This window comes from Pan troglodytes, chromosome 5 (genome assembly GCF_028858775.2).
Source record: "Pan troglodytes isolate AG18354 chromosome 5, NHGRI_mPanTro3-v2.0_pri, whole genome shotgun sequence".
In the NCBI taxonomy this organism is placed as follows: Eukaryota; Metazoa; Chordata; class Mammalia; order Primates; family Hominidae; genus Pan; species Pan troglodytes.
Window position 1 is genome coordinate 43,378,291 of NC_072403.2, and position 16,145 is coordinate 43,394,435.

General features: G+C 49.0%; 1 long non-coding RNA gene across 1 annotated transcript; it reads left to right on the plus strand.

The window, feature by feature from the left end:
- The first annotated feature begins 7,371 nt into the window (after nt 1-7,371).
- On the plus strand, nt 7,372-12,268 carry LOC129144247 (uncharacterized). Its single transcript, XR_008548481.1, has 2 exons — nt 7,372-7,708; nt 9,418-12,268. It is a non-coding gene; the product is annotated as an uncharacterized LOC129144247 (long non-coding RNA).
- The last annotated feature ends 3,877 nt before the right edge of the window (nt 12,269-16,145 follow it).

Sequence of the window (16,145 nt, forward strand, 5' to 3'; positions counted from 1 at the left end):
GCGCGGCCGGCTTGGTGCGGACATGTTTGTGAGGGGCAACCTCTAGCTTGAGACCTCAGCCTAGATGGGTGGAGGGTGGAAAAGTTGGTACAGGGAGGCAGAATGTACAGCCCGGGAGTGGACCTGCCCCTTTCTTCCCCAGTTTTAAGCCGCTTTGCATCACTGAGAGCCTTTTTTAACCCCATGTTCTCTTTCAGTGTGTTTTGTGTTTCAGCAACAACCCCGTCCCGGTTTAGGCCACGCCCCCCATTCAAAGTCTGTCCATCCTTCAAGGCCGGTGCTGGAGCCTTGAGCTTCTCGGCCAATGGAATCTGATAATGGCCCTCTATTGTTATTTCTCCTTTGTGTCTTGACTTCTTTTTTTTTTTTTTTTTTGGTTTGTTTTATTGTAAGAACAACTTACAAACATCACAGAAAACATATAACTGAGAAGCAGCATCCTTTATTCTACCAACTTTATCAGTTCCTCTTTGCTTCTGTTTATTCCTCCCAGGCTTGGCCTCACACACAGTATTTTATATTGTTGTAATCGTACTATACTGTACACCATAGACCCAGGGCCTTTGAAATGTTTTGACTGTGACCCTACGATAAAAAAATGTATTTTATATCATGGCCCAGTTACCCATGAAACCAAAACCAAAGTTTCACAGTAAGTACCTTTACCTCCTGTAATGCACTCTGTTATTTTGTATTCTTGCCTATTTAATTAAAAAAAAACAAAGTCAGGCATGGTGGCTCAGGCCTGTAATCCTGTGTCCGGAGTTGGTTCCTTCAGGTGGGTTCTTGGTCTCACTGACTTCACGGTGAGTGTTACAGCTCTTAAATGTAGCACGGACCCAGAGAGTGAGCAGCAGCAGGATTTATTGTGAAGAGCAAAAGAACAAAGCTCCCACATCATGGAAGGGGACCTGAGTGGGTTGCCACTGTTGACTGGGGGATGGCCAGCTTTTATTCCCTTATTTGTCCCCGTTACAGAGCACTGACTGGTCCATTTTACAGAGTGGTGATTGGTGCATTTACAGTCCTTTAGCTAGACACAGAGTGCTGATTGGTGCATTTTTACAGAGTGCAGATTGGTGCATTTACAATCCTTTAGCTAGACACAGAGCGCTGATTGGTGCGTTTTTACAGAGCACTGACTGGTGCATTTACAATCCCTAGGTAGACACAGAGTGCTGATTGGTGCATTATAATCCTTTAGCTAGACACAGAGCGCTGATTGGTGGGTTTTTACAGAGTGCTGATTGGCGCATTTACAATCCTTTAGCTAGACACAGAACGCTGATTGGTGCGTTTACAATTGTCTAGCTAGACAGAAAAGTTCTCCAAGTCCCCACTCAACCCAGGAAGTCCAGCTGGCTTTACCTCTCAATCCCAGCACTTTGGGAGGCTGGGCAGATCACGAGGTCAGTAATTTGAGACCAGCCTGGCCAACGTGGTGAAAGCCCGTCTCTACGAAAAATACAAAAATTAGCTGGGCGTGGTGGTGGGCGCCTGTAAACCCAACTACTCGGGAGGCTGAAGCAGGAGAATCACTTGAAACTGGAAGGCGGAGGTTGCAGTGAGCCGAGATCGTGCCACTGCACTCCAGCATGGGTGAAAAGCGAAACTCCATCTCAAAAAAATAAACAAAAACAAGTTGGTGGCAGGACACCTCTTAGGTTTATTTCATGACCCCTTAATGGAGGTTGAACTGCAATTTGAAAAACACTGCCAAGTATGTTTTTCTGTGTCTTTGAAATTATCATTTGCAGTGGCCTCATGTGCCACCAAGTGAGTCTCTCGCATTCTTGCATTGGACATCATTTTATTGACAGTAACTCCAAATATTGCGAAAGCAAACCTTTTCGTGCACACAGCTCTGTCCTCTGGATTCTTTCTTTAAGATAAATTCACAGAAGTAGAATTACTAGGTCAAAGAGTATGAGACCAGAATCAAAGCTCCTTATTTCCTGACCAGTTATCTCTGTTGGTGCCTGTGTTTTTGTATGTGAATAATAACCCCAAGTCAGTGTTAGGGGGAAAAATGTTTTCAGATCTGTGTTCTCTTCTTGATAGGGACATTGAGTGATGGAGCTGGAAGGCGTCTGAGATACCATCTCGCCTGGCTGCCTGACTGAGGCCCACAGAGAGAGAGTGTAGTAAATTCTATCTGAACAGGAAGCAGGTTGTTGAGCAGTTGTTTAGTGCAGTTCTCAGCTTAACACCCAGCACAGGAAAAACTGATTCAAGAACATTGTCCATCAACTGTCAATCAACATTTATTGTCAGAACACTCTTCACAGCATTGGTTCCAATCCCGGAAAAACCAGACTCTGTGCTTCCCAATTATCACAGGCACCGGCCCAGGGGAGGTGAGAAGAGGAAGAAAAACACTGTGTTCTTTGAGAAGTGACTCCTTCTGCATTTGTTTGGCACCAAGAAAAAGCCACAGAGATCTGGGTGCGCCTCATGTCGGTCCCTTGTCCATGAAATGATGGGCAATCTGTTGTCTGTCTTCCTGAAGAGCCTCGTGTTTTCCCAACCAAACCTTGTCCCACAGGTCTGATAATGGGAAGAAATGCTTGAAGTGGGATTGGAATGAGAGTCTATGTGGGTTGCAGTGAAAGGGGAGGCTTTTAGAGGGAGATCAACCTGGATGCCAATCCCAGCTCTGCTTCTTAGCAGCCTGTGATGTGAGGCAAGATACTTCAGCCCCGTAAGCTTCAGCTTCCACATCTATAAAACAAGCACATCATACCAAACTCATAGGGTGTTTGTGAGAAGTACTAAGTGGCGGGTGCTGTGGCTTGTGAGTGCCTAGGAGAGGCTCAGCAGGACTGATGAGGCTGCTGCCAGCTTGTCGTTATAGGGTTTTGTTTAGCAATTGTTGCCATGGGTATTTTTTGTGATTATTTTGTTTTCAGTTTCTATCAGCTTTGACACTATTGTATCTGTTGTTATAAATTTGGGGCAAATACTTGGGTGGTTTCCTGCTATCATGGGTGCATAGTTCACTGCAAAAAGGCAGCCCCTTGCAAACACAAGCGTTTCTCTGTAAACAGGAGATGCCCTCTCCACCTGTTTATGTGTCCTTCCTGCTAAGACCATCAATTACGGGTTTCCTTTGCCCCAGACATCACAGACAATAGTGACCTGCGTGGTGTCAGGGAGGATGCAAGCGCTCCAGGTACCCCACCGAGGTCCTTTCATCCCCCTGACACATACAGAGACCCAGCCTGGATTCCCATGGAGGCTGTTTGCTGAGCCTTAGAGCAGCTTGACTTGCCTCCATGTTGGAAATTCTGCCCATGAGCAGATGGATTACTGTGGGCCAGCTGTCTGTCTGTCTGTCTTTATTACCCCAGGGAGCTGTGGTTCTGAACCTCCTATTGGGGGTTTTAGAACTAAGTGTTTCAGGAAAGTCGAATGCTGCATTGACAGACAGGAGAACTGGAGTCGTTCCTGGCTAGCCCAAGTTCTCACTGCATGACCTTGGGCAGGTCAAGCCTCCTCTTTGGCTCTTAATTTTGTCTGCTCAATGGGTACAGTGGGGAGAATGAGACAGTCACCCTAGGTTCCTGTTTTTCATGACCTTGTTATTTGTAAGACATAACGAGGAAGACATAAAGCTTCCTCGTTAGCTGTAAGGGAGACATATAAAGTAAGAACTAACGATTACCTCAAGATCTCTTTAATCTAGTTAGAGAGACAGACTGACAACATGAAATAGTGCATGCCAGACATCATATAATTAAATGCCAGCTGTCTGGTACTCACTGTTGATGCATTAGGAGTGCAGAAACAAGAGAATGGGGTGGGTATTTGGGGATGGCTTTGTGGAGGCTCTGGGTCCAGGAGGACAGATGAGATTGCATCAGGCAAAGATGCAGGAGAGGGCATCCCAAGTGGGAACCCACAGGGCTTCCTGTGCCAAGGAGGGGCGCCCTTTCCAACTTTGCATGAAAGCACTTTATACGCTAGCCACATCCCTGGCTTATTTGTCCTAGAGACCCTGGGAGACCATTTCCTCTATCCCATGCCTCCTTCTGGGCTTGCCTCAGCTGTGGGGCCCAGTGTTGGGTCCCCATCGCTGCCCAAAGGGAAGCTTTTCAGAGCAAGAATGAGGGAGAGTGGCATTGCTCACTGTCAGAAGCATTTCAGGCAGGAAATGAAGAATTTTTTAGGTGGCTAAAAATACTGTGAAAGCTGATTTATGTTTGCATTTTGTTCCAGGACAGCAGATTATAGCCCAAGTTCTGAGGCAAAGGCAGCAGCGCCTTTATGGCCTGCTTGGAACAGTTTTATGTCTTAGTGAGTTTTATACATTTCAGCTAAGCCAAGATGCTAGAACTTTTTTGTCCATATATTTCACTGGGGAAAACTCACATACCACTCCTTGCACCCAACCTCATGTTACCATGCAAAAAGAAAGAAAAGGAAGGAAGGAAGGAAGGGGAAAAGAATGTGCTTGCTATTTAGTTGGTATCCAGTTTTTAGTTAACGTAAATCAAATTGTAGACAGTGAATCCACATGAAACTGAATTAGACAGCCAGTGACATGAAAACCAAAGGATCTCTATATATTGTTGAATATGCAGACCACTCCACCCTGCAGCATCTTTTTTTTTTTTTTTTTTTTTTTTTTCCTGTCTCACTCTGTCACCCAGGCTGGAGTGCATTGGTGCAATCTCAGCTTACTGCAACCTCCGCCTCCTGGGTTCCAGTGATTCTCCTGCTTCAGCCTCTCGAGTAGCTGGGATTACAGGCACCCACCACCACGCCTGGCTAATTTTTGTATTTTTAGTAGAGACGGGGTTTCACCATGTTGGCCAGGCCGGTCTCGAACTCCAGACCTCAGATGATCTGCCTGCCTCGGTCTCCCAAAGTACTGGGATTACAGGCATGAACCATCGAGCCTGGCCCACCCTGCGGTATCCTCTTGATGAGAAGAAATTTCTACCAGACATTGGTGCTGAGCTAAGCTCTGCGGCCTTTCCTGGCATGCTGATATTCTCTTATCCTATGACTACTGTATCTTTTGTAACTGATCATGTTTTCCACTTTGTTCATGAGAAAGCTCAGAACCAAACTTGTTCAGGGACTTTGAGCATAAGTTTCCAGGTACAAGAATTTTCCCTGGCTTTATTTGATTTTTCTACCCGTGTTTTCCCTCCGCTCTATCCCCTTACTATTTTTTATCCCACTATATTGTGTGCATTTTGCTAAGCTACCTCAAATCCTTTTTTGAAACACAAAGGAGCATAAATAAATCAATAAATAGATCCTGTGTTTGTAAATATGGCACTTTGTTCTTTCTACAGCAGTGTTTGTATCCATTAACTCTGTGGGTCCTCACATACCTCTGTGAGGAAAGTAAGGCAGGCTCCATTGCCCCAATTTTCCAGACATGGAAAAGTTTGCAGAAGAGGATACTCACCCCCTCCCTCTATATAAAAGACCATATGAGCCTCTCTGAAGAAAACGAGAGTAAGAAACTAACAGCCTATTAGGTGACTTCTTAGTAGATACAGATTGAGGAAGGAGAAACCCAAGGTTGCTCTTGCCAGTTGGAAAGGATACAAATTGAGGTGACCCAGGCTTCAGAGAGTCCCCCAGAGTTCACATCGGTGTTGCCATCTCCCCCTCCCACCCCACCTTCTTATAACAGATCCACTCCCACTGTTCACATGGGTGGCATATGATCTAAGCGGGGCAGCCAGTCATAGAACCACATGTCCCTAGCCATAGTGATTAGTTCAGAAGGGAGGACTCATGATCTGAGCTAGGCCAATAAGAATCCTTTCCTGAGATTTGTTTCACCTGTAGCTGGGAAAGGAAATCCCACCTTAGCTTTGGTTGCAGAGCAGCTGACGTGTGATCCTGGAACTGCTGGCAACAGTGTTCTCTTCCTGAGAAGAAGCTCATGGAGTATGAAAGAGGGCAGGCAGCCAGCACAGGGCAGCAGCAATGAGAGACAATGAGGAAGACTGCCCTGGGGGTGCTTGTTTGAAACTTGAATTCCAGGTGCCCTAGCCTCACTTTTGCCCCTCAGAGAGTGGAGGCCAACAAATTCCCTCTTTTGAGTGAGCTAATTTGATCTGAGTTACTTCATTTACAGCCCACAGATTTTTTGATTCATGTAGTTTTTAGACTGAAGGAATAAACCCAGAAGTTTGCTTCTCTGGTGTCCAAGTTTTGGTTTCCCACCTCTGTGGGTCTCAATGTTCAGCTTATCCGAGAGGTCTTAGGCCCTGGGAAGTAATCATAATAATGTGTCTGTCTACAACTGGACCACAAACAAAAGTACTAGAACCTAGTTCAGAGCGTGGATCTCACTCTGCTCTTCATCAACTGTGTGACCTTGGGCAAGTTATTTAACCTCTGAGCCTCAGTTTCCTCATCAGTGAAACAGAGATCATAGTAGCAGCTACTTCATAAGGCTCTTGTGAGGATTATACATAATAACCCTTTTCAGCATATGACGCTATGCCTGGCATCTAGTTAGCACACCACAAATATAGTTCAATTATTATGGATAATTTTATACACAATATCCCTCAAACAGTTCTATGAATAAGGCAGAACACAGATTCTCATATCTGTCTGGGCAGCGAAGACTGTGATGCTCAGAGGGCCGTGACCCACTACGTCACGTAATAAGTGGAAGAGTCTGGATTCTGGACACCAGAATCAAATCCGGAGTCCCCCCACTTTGGACTTTGCTTCTCAAATGGCATTGTGTTGGCAACTGTCAGAAGGCCAATTTAATAGCTTATAAAGGGCACTGTCCCTCCAGGGACAGTGTTTATTAGAGAAGCCAGATTCTGGCCAGAATGCTGCTTGGTGGGGACAGAAGATTGGCTCTGGAAAGATGCCCAGAAAAAAGACTGCTTAAGCTGAAGTCCCCAGGCACCCCTGGCCAGTGTCAGCACACCCTCCTTCTCCCCGTCTTCTCCCTCGCTGCCAGCTCCTTGTACCCGCACACTTTACATATGAGAATTCTAAAAGACAGACGGTCAGAACCAGAAGCTAATATAGAGATCACTGTAGTCCATTCAGCATTTATTAAACAGGCATAGTAGATGTAATGATGAGCCAGACACAGATCAAATCTCTCATTTACAGATGAGAACTGTGAGTCCGGGAAGGAAGGTATCTTCCCTAAGGTCTACTGTGAATTAGTAACTGCGTTAGGCACCTTCTAGAGAATATCTGCCTAGCTCACAATAGGCCCCCTTTCCTGAGGTTTGTGTGATCCCACCTACCCAGTCACAGCTGATTCGATCAGAGGAACACACCTGACCAAAGCTGGGCCAATCAGATTTTAACTCCCAGGAATCTGACCCTAGGATGAGATGCTGATCATAGTTAGCCCAGGGAGGAAGGGGACAGAATGACAGCATGGTTATATCAATGGTCCAATTCTTGGTTCCAACCCTTGATTGTCCTTTGAGAGCACCACCCATTCCTTACAACACATCTCTCCGCTTCATTTTGGGAGTTTTGAAGTTATTAAAGTTATTGATTTCTTTTCCTTACAACCAAAATAATCTAAATTAAGATTGTGGCCAAGCTTGGATTAAAACCTGCCTCCCGGCTCCAAGACCCATGTTTTTCTATCATGCTGACTGGCAGCAAAGACGTCTTCCCATGGATTTTTCAGAACTCTGTTCTTTAAATGTGACCTTGGATACACCAAACTCATGCCATCCAAAGGTTGGAGGTAGGTGGTGGTGGGGGTTAGGGGTAGGTGGTGGTGCAGGTGGGGGTAGATGGTGGTGGGGGGTGGGGGTAGGGGTAGGTGGTGGGGGGTGGGGGTAGGGGTGGGGGTAGGTGGTGTTGGGGGGTGGGGGTAGGTGTTGGGGGGTGGGGGTAGGTGATGGTGGTGGTGGGGGTAGGTGGTGGTGGTGGGGGTAGGTGGTGGTGGTGGGGGTAGATGGTGATGGGGATGGGGGTAGGTGGTGGTGGGGTGGGGGTAGGTGGTGGTGGGGGTGGGGGTAGGGGTAGGTGGTGGGGGGTGGGGGTAGGGGTGGGGGTAGGTGGTGTTGGGGGGTGGGGGTAGGTGGTGGGGGGTGGGGGTAGGTGATGGTGGTGGTGGGGTAGGTGGTGGTGGTGGGGGTAGGTGGTGGTGGTGGTGGGGGTAGGTGGTGGTGGGTGGGGGTAGGTGGTAGGGGTGGGGGTAGGTGGTGGTGGGGGGTGGGGGTAGGTGGTGGTGGTGGGGGTAAGTGGTGGTGGGGGGTGGAGGTAGGTGGTGGTGGGGGGTGAGGGTAGGTGGTGGTGGGGTGGGGGTAGGTGGGGGTGGGGGTAGGTGGTGGGGGGTGGGGGTAGGTGGTGGGGGGTGGGAGTAGGTGGTGGGGGGTGGGGGTAGGTGGTGGGGGGGTAGGTAGTGGTGGGGGTCGGGGTAGGTGGTGCTGGGGCTGGGGGTAGGTGGTGGTGGGGGTGGGGGTAGTTCTGGCAGGTGTCAAGTTCTTTGTTCTCTAACGCAATTACCTTGGGGTGGGGGAGTGATAAATAACAACAGGATGGTGGCTACAGTGAGGCCTTCACCAGCTGCGCACCCAGGGCAGGTTGCTTTTCTCAGTTTCCTCCTCTGATATTTATCTTGTATGTGTAAAGTGCTTACAGCAGTGTGCAGCAATGCAAGCTATTTATTATGTGAGTAACCTGCTTTTTAAAGATGGCATTTGCCCACAAAACCTTCTTAGACCCTTAGGGTTTAGCTTTCACTCACATCTCTCTAGCTACTGTAATTGCAGCCTGGAATGATTACATTTTCAGCAAAAAACAAGTCACATTCAAAGCCCAAGTGTGATAACCACATGAAAAGCAATCAGTCTCTGTCCTTTGACACACCTTGATATGAGGGCTGTGCCTGTGATGAGGTAGTTGTCTCAGCGTATACATTCCCTAGGACAGGAGCTGACCAGCTTGATTGAAGTTTCTCATGAAACTTTCATTCAACAATTATTTGCTAAGTGCCTGGGCTGGGGGACAGGGGCTGTCTGTATGGTGACAGATTAACAGATAAATACAATACCAGGACTGTGAGAAAGGCAAGTGTAAGGAGCTATGGATGCAATGAGTATATGGACCCAGTTCAGATGGGGGCATTAGGGAAGGAGGCCCACAGGAAGTGAAAGATGAGTAAGAGTTAGATGGGCAATGGAATTTTACACCCACAGATCAGCAGACACCTGACAAAACCAAGTGGGTACAAAAGTCTGGAAAGCAAATCGGCATTAACTAGCAAAGTTGAAGATGCATTTGTGCACCAGTTGAGGTATATGAGCGTGAACTTTGTTGCAACAGCGAAGAATCAAAAACGTAAATGTCCATTGTATTCATTAGCTGCTGCTGCAATAAAGCTGTGTAACAAACAATCCTAAGAATATCATTGGCTCATAATGACAAACATTTATTTCTTGCACACAGGAGTGCAGGTGAGCTGGGGTGAACTCACGTTCACATTGGCTACAAGTAGCTCTCATTTGGGGACTCAGGCTGAAGAGACAACAGCTTACTGGGAACATGCTCTCCTATGGCAAATGGCAGGACCGCAAGATGCCAAACTAAACCATAAAAGCACATTAAAAACCTCCATTTGTGGCCAGGCGCAGTGGCTCACGCCTGTAATCCCAGCACTTTGGGAGGCTGAAGCAGGCAGATCACGAGGTCAGGAGTTCAAGACCAGCCTGGACAACACAGTGAAACCCCTTCTCTACTAAAAATACAAAAATTAGCCAGGTGTGGTGGCACACCTCTGTAGTCCCAGCTACCCAGGAGTCTGAGGCAGGAGAATTGCTTAAACCCGGGAGGCGGAGGTTGCAGTAAGCCGAGTGAGACTCCGTCTCAAAACAACAAGAACAACAAAAAAATCCTCCTTTTGCATCACATTCTTTAGCATTTGCCCAGTTAAATTCCATTAGGCCAAACCCCAAGTCAATGGGATGGGGATATATTCTCCATCTACTCTGTACATCAAAGGGTTTGAATGTATAGTCCTATATAGTCCTGGAGTAAAGAATTGGGAGTGATAATTCAACCATACCATGAATAGAAGAATGGATCAATAAACTGTGGTGTAGTCATACAATGAAATATTACACAGCAATGAAAACAAATGGCCTAGATCGGCAAACTATGGCCCATGGACCAAATCCAGCTTGCTGCCTGTTTTTGTAAACGAGGTTGTATTGGAATGTGGCCACATTCATTCATTTACATATTGTCTGTATCTGCTTTCGCACTGTAATGACAGAGTTGAGCAGCTGCAACAGACTGTTGGGCCCACAAAGCTTAAAATATGAACAATCTGTCCCTTTCCAGAAAACTTTACCGAGCTCTGATCTAGATCTACGCATATCAACATGGATAAATCTCACAAACATAATGTTACATGAAAAGACAAGTTGCAGAGGAATGTAAACCAGAGGATCCCATTCACTTAAAGTTCAAAAACATTCAAAATATTCAAAACGGTGCTACATACTGCTTGTCTTAGTCCCTTTGTGCTGCGATAACAGAATACCACAGACTGGGGAATTTAAGAAAAGAAATGTATTGGCTTGCAGTCCTGGAGGCTGGGAAATCCAATATGAAGATGCCAGCAGATTTGGTGGTTCTGATTTCAAGATGGCGCCTTGAATGCTGTGACCTCCAGAGGCGAGGAAGGCTTAGTCTTTGCATGGTGAAAAGTGGAATGGCAAAAGAGAGCCAGAGGGCGTTGAATCTGCCCTTTTATAATGGCATGAACCCACACATGAGGGTGGAGCCCTCATGGCCCAATCACCCCTTAAAGATCCCACCTCTTAATATCGTTACAATGGTAATTAATTTTTCAACATGAGTTTTGGAGGAGACAAATATTCAAACCACAGCACGGCTAACTTTCAAACTTGTGCTGTACTAATGGTAAATATAAAAAGCAAGATAGTGACGGCCCCAGTCACTGGAGAGATAGATGTGCCTGGGGCAGGTGCCCGGGGGGGCTCTATTGCATGGGTAATGTTTTCTTTCTTAAGCTGGGTGGAGATGGTAGTGCATGGGGATTAATTTTATTGTTATTTATACCTTTTATGTCGGTCCTAAATATTTATAATATTAATAGAAAAAAAAGTTAGAAGAGGTAGGAGAACACAGAGGTAGGGGAAGGGTGTTCCAGGCCCAGGCTCCAGGTTGCAAGGGTGGAGGCATGAGAAAGACGAGGCATGGCGTGCACAGGGAGGAGGGAATGGAGAGAGGAGACTGGGAGGACAGCTGGGTCTTTGGGCCATTCTAAGGAGTCTGATTTCATACCTTGGCCAAGGGAACCCCTTGGGCAGCTCTGCGCTTTTGCACCATCGTGATCAGATTTGCGTTTGAGAACAGTCAGCCTGGTTGCAATAGGGAGGGTGGTGGGGAGCAGGGCTGCAACACGACCGTAGAGGGAACACCTCCTTAACATTTGTCCCTGAGGTGCCTCACTCTCTCACCCTACTCCTGGCCCTGGCATGCCCTCCCTCCTGAAGCCTACATGGCTCCCTCCATCCCCTCCTTCCAGTCTTCACTCAAAAGTTGCCTTCTCCACGAGGCCCTCCCTGGCTACTGTCTTTAAATTGAATCCCCTCTGAATTTCCCTTATTCCCCTTGCTTTTTCTCGATAGCATTTCCTGTATATTTTGCTTATTTGTTTTGCTTATTGTCTTCCTCTACTAGAATGTAGCTCCTTCTCCTCACTGATGGATCCCCAGGGCCTAGCGTAGTGAAGGATAATAGGAAATGTTCACTAAATATTTGCTGAATGAATGAATTTATAGGAACTCCAGAACTGACAGGAAGATGTCACTTTCTCTTGCTGATCTCAGCCGCCTGGAGGATGAAAGCAGCTGTCTGGCCTGATTCAGGGATGGGGCTTGGCTCAGAGGAGGCAAAAGAAAGTCAGCAAGATGGGCGAGGGCTTTGAGAGGCTCCTCTGGGGTGAGGTCTCCATGTCTTTGGTTATCAACACACATGGTGTGGTGTGGAAGAGCATGGACCCCAGGACTTATATCCAGCCCTTCCCGGCCAGCTCTCGCTGGTGGAGAGAGGGCTACCCCCTGCCCACCTCCCTCCTCTGCCATGTTCCTGCTCCCAGCACCTGCCTTTACCTGGGCGACTCCTGTCATGGAATTCTGACCTCTCCAGTCCTGCTTAGCTAAACTCCCTCCCTCGTCCGACCAATTTCCCCCTTTTTTGGATTCCTATACACTGAAACCTGTACTGTTCCACTCAGCCCAACGATGAATGCAGCCTCATAGAGTTCTCACATTGTTTTGTGTGTGTGTTTTGTCTGCAGCCCCACTTCCGGCCTACAAGAGCAGACCCCCATCTCCTCCTGTGCGCCAAGAAGCCCACAGGGCGAGGGCCCCCACTGATGCTCAGTAAACCCTCATGGGGAGAGGGAAAGGTGCTGTCATTTCCATGAGACATGTGCAGTGACTAGCGTTTCTTTTGGGCTTCCCACCAAGTGGCACTTGCCTACCCCCCCAATCCCCGCGTTTCTTCTGATGGGAAACACACGCTTTCACCTGTGCTGTCACATTCCACCCTCCAAGAACCCTGGCAAGTGGGTGCTTTATTGCCGCTTTCCAGATGAGCACACTGCCACCCCGAGAAAGGCAGGAGCCTGCCTAGAGCTGCACAGTCAGTCGGAGGCACAGCGGGTCAGAGCCGGCGCTGAGTTCCTCGGGGCTGAGGGAGAGAGAGCTCCCTCATCCCCTTCTCTGCTAGCTGCATCTTCCCAGCTAGTTCAGAGCCTTCAACAGCAGAAGCCTCTGCTCCGGAGGGGAAGTCAGAGCCTGAGCTGAGCTGTGTGTATGGCAGTGAACAAAGGCTCAGGGGGCTCTTCCTAAATGTCTCGCTGGAGGCATCGGTGTTTGTATCAGTGGCCTCCTGTCTCCCTGCCTCCTCTCTTTGAGCTGAGTAAGGAATCAGAGAGCTCTCCTTCCACCTCCTGCCTGCATCCCCTCCACGAGGGCACCTGCTCAGGCCTGGCTTTAGCCAGAACACTGCTCGTCTGCTTTACACGGCTCTGCCTGCGGGGAAAGTTCAGGCTTCTTCATCTGACATTCCAAGCACGCCTTGATCCCCCGAAGCTCACTCCTCCAGCCTCCTCCCGCCTTTCCTCACTGCTCAGTCCCTCTGCTCTCATTCCTGTAGGGAAGTTGTGTGGAGGTGGGATGTGGTTATCCGTGAGCACCTGAGGGGCAAGGAGCAGCGCTGTGGGTAGGGGCCAGGCCTTTGTGGCACAGAGGTCATTTGCAGTGCATCCAGGAAAACTTCCCTTTGTCCCGGCCGACGCATACTCCCCTTTCCACACCCGGCTCCCCCTCCTTCTTGGCCTGGAATGCTGACTTCTCTGCATCCAAGGGCTCCCTTGCCCTCTGGCTTGCAGCTGGGTTTGGAGGAAGGGAGGAGACTGAGGACAGGGAATTTACTACCCCAGCTCCCTCCCCGCAAGGTCACCACAGGGTGGCTGTGTCCCTCTGACCCTGCTTGCAGCTGCTCTCATGCAGCTACTCTCAGAGGGGGCTCCCCACTCTTGCTAGCCCTAAGATTCTGAGGCTCCCCATGTTGGTTTCCCTAAACCCTTCCTCCATCTTTGTAGAGACCCTTTATTCAAGTCTCCTCACGTTACTCAGGGTGAGGCTGCCATCACGGTGCTACCAGCACCCTGCATGAATCCAGTGCTGGCCCCTTGAGGAAGAGCCGAATCCCCAGACAGGAAACAGGGACTGAGACAGCAGGCTCTGTGGGTAGGAGGGCACTGCCGCCACTTCCTGGGCATCCTTCTCCTGGAATGGAGGCACCCCTTGGTGAGGTACAGGCAGGAGCTCAGTAAACTCCGCTAACCATCTTAGTGCTTGCTGCTTCCCAGCATGGAACTGAGCGCAAACGCTGAAGGGGGCTCCTTCCACTTCTCCCTTGGGAAGGGGAAGCCTCCCTGAACCACCAATGGGGACCATCCAGTGCACTAACAGTCATCTCCAAATACTTGGATCACACACCCCAGTGGGTAGAATATTTTTGAGGATGTGCTGCGTATCAGGTCAGGGTCTCAGCGGGAGACAGATGCCACTTTTAAATTAGGGTAATACGAGCAGATTTCTTCACAAAGGACTCTTTATAAAGGTGTGAGTGCAGGGGAGCCGGGAGGGACAGTGCAGTAAGCAGGGGCTGGCTGCCGCAGGGCTGTGACCACCACGAGGGGAGGGGGTGCTGAGCCAAATTTGGAAGGAGAGAGTCAACTTGTAAGCAGCTTCCAGGAAAGAGTTGCCTGCAGTGCCCTGCAGGGATGGAGCGGTGGAATCAATTCCCCAACTGCACTTTGCCAGTGTCCTCTGATCTCCCGAGCCTCCCCTTAGCCAAATCCTACCTGACACCTGCGGGCAGGGAGCCCGAGTGATGGGGACCATGCAGGGCAGCCTCAGAGCAGGGTGGAGGAGGTGAAGAACCAGGGGTAAGCAGGAGATACTCAGCGTGTATCCCTAGCAAATGTACACTTATTTATTAGTAAATTCTAAATGTGCAATTGTGCTAATATATGCATTATAAAGTATACAGAAAAAGGGGCGTTGAAAAGCATGTGGTAAAATAGATAGAAGTGGAAGTTCTATTCCATTTCTTCTGCCCCCAATAGATTCTTTTTTTTTTTTTTTTTTTTTTGAGACGGAGTCTCGCTCTGTCACCCAGGCTGGAGTGCAGTGGCGCGATCTCGGCTCACTGCAAGCTCCGCCTCCCGGGTTCACGCCAGTCTCCTGCCTCAGCCTCCCGAGTAGCTGGGACTACAGGCGCCCGCTACCACGCCCGGCTAATTTTTTGTATTTTTAGTAGAGACGGGGTTTCACCGTGTTAGCCAGGATGGTCTCGATCTCCTGACCTCGTGATCCGCCCGCCTCGGCCTCCCAAAGTGCTGGGATTACAGGCGTGAGCCACCGCGCCCGGCCCCCCAATAGATTCTTTCATGCCCCGTGGGGGTGTATTTTTCCTGCTTTGAGGAACACCATGTTCAAAGGCCAGTGCCCTGAAGGAGCACTCTGGGGTGATGGGAACATTATCTTGATCTGCATGGTGATTATATGAGTGTATACACATGTAAAAGGTGCATGTGGCCGTGTCACACTGCACACCGATCTGGGACCAGTGGGTTCCCTTTTCTTCCATTGTTCATCCAGGAGGTGGGGCTGCCTGTAGCTCCAGGGCTACCTCCCTCACTGTCTTTTCTTCTCACTCCTCTTAGCCCATCCCTACAAGGCTGAAGTGGTCCAGCCCAGAGTTCCTGCCTCCCTGGGGAGGCCCAGCCACCTTGTTCACTGAGAGTAATCATGAGTCACACGTATATAGCTCTTCCTATGTGCTGGGAGCAGCTCTAAGCACTGAATATGCATTCACTCATTTAATCCTCACAACAGCCTTGTGAACACTGGTATTGTCTTTACTTTCATTTTACAAATGAGGACACTGAAGCACAGAGAGGTCAAGTGACTCACCCAAAGCCACACAGCATGTAGAGTAGAGCCAGGACTTGCCCCAGGACCTGTGCTCCAATCCACATTGTGCAGTTTCTTGTCTTCCCCAGGGCCAGAAAGAAAGTTACACTCAGGGCCTGTTCCCTTGAAGCCGATCTCTTTTTTCTCTGTCATTTTCCCCAAAATCCAGTTCTTTTCCTCTCACATGGCAATTGGTGTGGGACTGAGTCCAGGCCAGGGCTATCTTGGCGGCACTGTGGTAATTAATGAGCAGTGCCCTAGGGCAGGCAGCCTGGGAGGCAGAGTCAGGGCCTGGGGCTGCGCCTTTCTCCCGGCCAGCCTGGAGGTGGGAGAGGTTTCTGTTTGCCCAGACAACCCCCAGCAGGCTGGCTTCCTTCTCTCCCTCCCTCCCCACCACCTGCAATGAGTTGCTGCCCCAGCCCATGAGATGCACCATAGCCTTCCAGGCCCAGCAAAACCACACTCCGCCTTGTGAATCTGAGAGCCCGGATTCCCTCACTGCAACTCCGGGAAGGCAGGAACCATATCTGTCTTCCTCAGTGTCACCACCTGACACCTTCCTCAAAGGTGCTTTGGGACACAGCATATACCAATGACTGCTAGACTCTGTGGAGGAACGTTAGAATGTTCTCAAAGGTCTTGACAATGTTCTGT